This window comes from Toxotes jaculatrix, chromosome 3 (genome assembly GCF_017976425.1).
Source record: "Toxotes jaculatrix isolate fToxJac2 chromosome 3, fToxJac2.pri, whole genome shotgun sequence".
Lineage (NCBI taxonomy): Eukaryota > Metazoa > Chordata > Actinopteri > Toxotidae > Toxotes > Toxotes jaculatrix.
Window position 1 is genome coordinate 5,326,796 of NC_054396.1, and position 4,967 is coordinate 5,331,762.

Genomic DNA, 4,967 nt, shown 5'->3' on the forward strand with positions numbered 1-4,967 from the left:
TTCCACACAGAGCCTTCTCCCTGTGAACCTGGGAGGAGAGCTCTACAGCCTGCCTGTCAGCTGTCCCATGGTGCTTGAAGAAGGCTCATGGTCTTTTTAATTCCAAGCCAATCTTCTGTCCATCACACCACTTTATCCCTACTTTAGAGCTCAGCTCAGGTCCACACACTGTCACTTTTCTGACATATCTCGCAGCCCTACACCTCAACAATACCAGAAAATATTGTCAGCTCCTCCCCGCTCCCAGCTCACTTTCAATATGAACAACAAATCATATTTTCAAACTGGATGTAGGAACAGAGCTGCCCGCCTACCTCCCCACACCAATCCACTCTATATTTGACTTTTCTTAGCAGCAAACGTTTGTGTGTGTGTGTGTGTGTGTGTGTGTGTGTGAGAGAGAGATGGGGATGAAACCATATGAAGAATAAAATAAGAGCTCTGGGTTTAGCTCATGATAGATTACCCTGTGCTTATCAGGTCACCCAAGCAGTTTCTTCGTATTGCCCCACACGAGGTGCCACATGTTGATAATAATGAGCGGAGGTGGATTCAAAGCAGCACAACATGCACAGCCCAGCAAAGGTAAAGAAGCCACTCCTCAAACGCTGCCATTCTCAGGAGATTTCCATGAATAAAGGATTAGCTACAAGCTGTGAGTCAAGCTCTGGTTCTTCCAGTTGCTTTACATATTTAAGACCGAATTTTGCACCAGCAGAATAGCCGGCTTAAAGTCAAAGGAGATTTTGCAGCAGTTTTGTAAAGTGGGAATGAATCTTGGAGGAGTATATTGATGTAAGTTGCAGAAATTCTCAACATATATGCCTTGTCAGGCCTCCAGTTTAAATGATGTGTCGAACAAGGTCGGCTAAATATTCATACCACAGTGCTAAATTTTATTTTTGTCATAAATGTTAATCCATAGTACCTACTTGGAACATGTCTTTGAGTTTCATTTAGTAATTTCTTTGGCCTTGAAAAGCCATGTTATACATATTTACATTAAATCAGTTTCTTTATGAAACAGAGATTATGAGCTGAGATCTGAAAGCTTCTGGTGAGCTCTGAGGAAAGTCACATCACTGCTGATTTTATCTTCCAAAGCTAATGACAAAGGGATAAACTTCCTAATCCATCACACATTTAATTGGCTCAACCAGGATCTTTTCTACTGATACCAACTTTATGTGTGTATGTACATAACTTTGATTAAAGATTCTGCTTCTGTATTGAAGCTCTTGGTGGTTAGGAAATGCAGTCAGTGATATGGGGTGTCTGGTCAGGACATGGGAGGCACAGATATGCTTTGATGGTTAACTGAAAACTAAATGTATTATTATTATGCTATTTTGTGGGTGTGTGGTTTTAAATGAGGGGAAACCAAAGATAAGTTATGCTACCTAGGCTATATCATCTTTCTAATTTATATAAACCTTACAAGTGGGACTAACAACTTCCACAATTTTAGGAAGTAAACGAGTACTAAAGACTGTAATCTACAACAGGAAGGCTGCTCGATTGGCTACACATAGGAGACGGATAAAAGGTCACAGCTCAATACAGTTTCATTGTTAACAGTAACTAAATATATTACTTAATATCTTAAAAGCCTAATTAGTACTTGCTTGAATTGAGGAAATCAGCTGAAACTTTATGTGTTAGAAATTGACTGTTTTACCATCTAACGCTTAATAAAGCTGACAGCTATTTGCTATTAACCAGCACGAGCCATGTGCAAATGGGGTGTTGCCTAGCAACGGGTTAAGCCTCACTGTCCGTACATATTCACGTTCCTCGAGCCTTTTGCACAGCCTCTCAAAACACCAGGTGATATTACGAGACTGAAAGTCAGACGGTTTGTTTGGTAAGATGATGGTTTTCATGTGGTAAATAGGCGTGCTCTCTTTGTCAGGTTTGGCGGCTGACACAACAGGTTTTATCCGAAGAGAATCGCAATTTTACAGGCTCAAGGTGCTTTTTACAGAGGCAAGAGTGCTCCAGCTCCTGTATAGTATTAATATTAGATACATATGGTAGGTTCTGTAGGAATTTTCTGAGCACCACAGCTGGTGCTAGCTGTATAAATTACGTGTATGCAAAAAAACACTGCATATGCTACAGCATATTCTGCACATGCACTGCTCTTCATAAAAAAGAAAGCTTGCTTAAATATTATTGGAGTAGTATAAATTTTACATGTTGTAGTCAAGTGTAGCCTTAGCTGGGACTGGGACATTTTTGACTAAACGTGACTCTTGTTGTAATAAAACTTTGTCAGTGGATAAAACTGATCTCTTCTATCCGCCCATGTTGTGACCAGTTGCTTGATCTGTCATACATTTCGGCATTGCAGAAATAAGCGTGCGTGGTCCCAACTTGTGGAAGCAATGTATAATAGATTATGTAAACTAATCATGATGGAGAAATTTGATTTGAGTTTACACCAGCAACAGCCACCGGTCAATAGGTTTTGTTTGTGGAGAATCAGAACCAAACACAGTCTCAAGATCTATAATCTACTCTGCAGTGGGATAGTTTAATAACCTACATCATTTCTGAAAAGTTTCACTGTTTTAAATGTATTTGAGGTTGTGAGGAAAGTTTGTGTTAAGTGACTATTAGGTACATGGATCCTGTTCAAGGATCTGAGAGGGCCTCATTCAGCATGGTAAACCACATATTTGTTTTGAGGTCAGCTGTTTAACAACAACTGTGATTGCTTTTAATTTATTTGTGTCTGGTGTATAACTATTAAATTATCTACAGTCCCACATCCCAGGGAAGTACAAAAATCACGTCTTTGCCAAAGAGACCTATGGAAAAGTCTTTTGCTAAATTTAACTTAGTCCTGAGGGAAACCTCTTTCTGCCCACCTTTTTTGCACTACTTCAACCTGTCGTGGTCCCACAGGAGAAGGAGGCCTCAGTATCACCACATTTATTTGGATTATGCACTGTACACTCTGAAGTACAGTGGAAATCCACTGGGACCAAAATAAATAAATAAATAAATAAAAAACACCCATTAAAGGGTTTCAATGTGAAAATTTTATTGAGGCTTTGTCATCTCACAGAGATAGCTTATTATATCAATACAAAGATATCACATTACTGAAGTAGCAAATCGCAGTTAAAGAAAGCGTGTTAATAAATGAAAAGGGCAGAAATTTCATAATACAAAATTGAGACATCATAATCAGATATTAACATAATTAATATTACTTTATATTAACAGAAAAATAAAACCATTCACTACGCCAAACCTAAAAGGATTTCAGGTTTAAGTAAATGGAACAGCACAGAAAAACCCTGTAATTAAAAAGCAATAAGGTTTGGATCGATAGATTTCACACAGGTTGTAGATTTACAGTAAAATAGTGAATGTTTATAGGAAAAAATTGTGATACTTTCTTTTTTTTTTTAGCACTTCAGTTATTAAACTAATGAATAAAACACATAAATAAGTATGAGGGACAGTTCTGCTCCTTGAAGTATGTCATTCCAGCACCTGCATCTCCTCTGTAAAACAAGCATTTATTTGACTTTTCAGCATAATAACAATACAGTAACTTATGACAGATATGTTGTTCATATCTCTTGTGATTAATGTTGATATAGCAATATGATAGCGATGTGTGTGTTGTCCCCAGAATTGTTGAAATGTGTTGAAATGACAGACGCTATGAGTGTAAATAAAAAAAAGGCATTTGATGATCTGAAATAAAAGAAAGCTTTGCATAGCAAACAAATCAGAACTTTAAAATTTACAGTAGCATTTCTTTACATTTCGTAACAGCAACAACAAGAACTTTTTCTCCTCTAATGTCTACCACTCTGTGATGCACGTAATTGCCATGGCGGCCTGGCGGGATCCCCCCCCATAAATAAAAGAAATGTGTTTCTGTGTTTAATTACGACAGTAAGTAAATGAGTGATGGAGGCATCACTCATTGTACCAAGCATAGTCGTGTACCACAAAAGAAGTGTGTGTGTGTGTGTGTGCGTGCGTGTGTGCGTGCGTGTGTGTGTGTGTGCGCACACCATCAGGTAAAAAGAAAGAAAAGAGGCAGATGGAAAGTTGACTGATAAGATGTGGTTTGAGATGAGCAACACTTGCGTAACAGTGTTGCTGGCAGCACATCACATGAAGTTCATTGTTTCAGAGTTTGTGTCTGGGGCGAGAAAAAAAGCCTACAGAACCTCCATATCACTAGCTGCTGTCCTGAAGTCTCTGTCTCTCTTTGGGTTACTTGCTTCACTAAAACTAACATTGGTGATCCTGGATAACCAGTGACTTGAAGTCAGTCTGTTAACGCTGGGGTTTTCAGTTACGACAGGAAGAGGCGGGCCACATTATCAGAGCCATGAATGAAGTATTGAGATGAGATAAAACAGTCAGGTGATACCTGTGGTAAAAATGAATTAAAGCGGTAAAAAGTGATATTCACGTGAAATGGAAACAATATAAACACATAACTACAACATAATACGCTTTACAAAAACTAGATTTTCAAATATTAAGGCCAAACGTAAGGCTAAGGCTCAAAGTAAGTGTGGGATAGAGTATTTAATATAAGAGTGAGTACTTTTTGCTACCTTGAAAGTGGTTATTGAGAATTTCACAACTTGCAAATTCAGAAAGAAAGTCAAAACATTTCATTCAAATAAATTCTGTGGTATTTAAATTTTAACATCAAATATTCAGTTGTGATTAAATGTCAAAATTTGGTATTCAGTTGCAGATATGTTGCCAATTATTATGGAAATGATTTGCATCCATACACAACCAGATGCATTATCCTCATCCCCAGACACACACACACACACACACACATTCTCTCTCTGTTACTTCCCACTCAGTCTCCTCCCAACGTCTGAGTGAGGATTTCGACCTTGGTGCATTGTATGGTGACAAGTAACTGAAAACCAACCTCCCACAAAATATGTTCATCTACAACTAGATTGCAC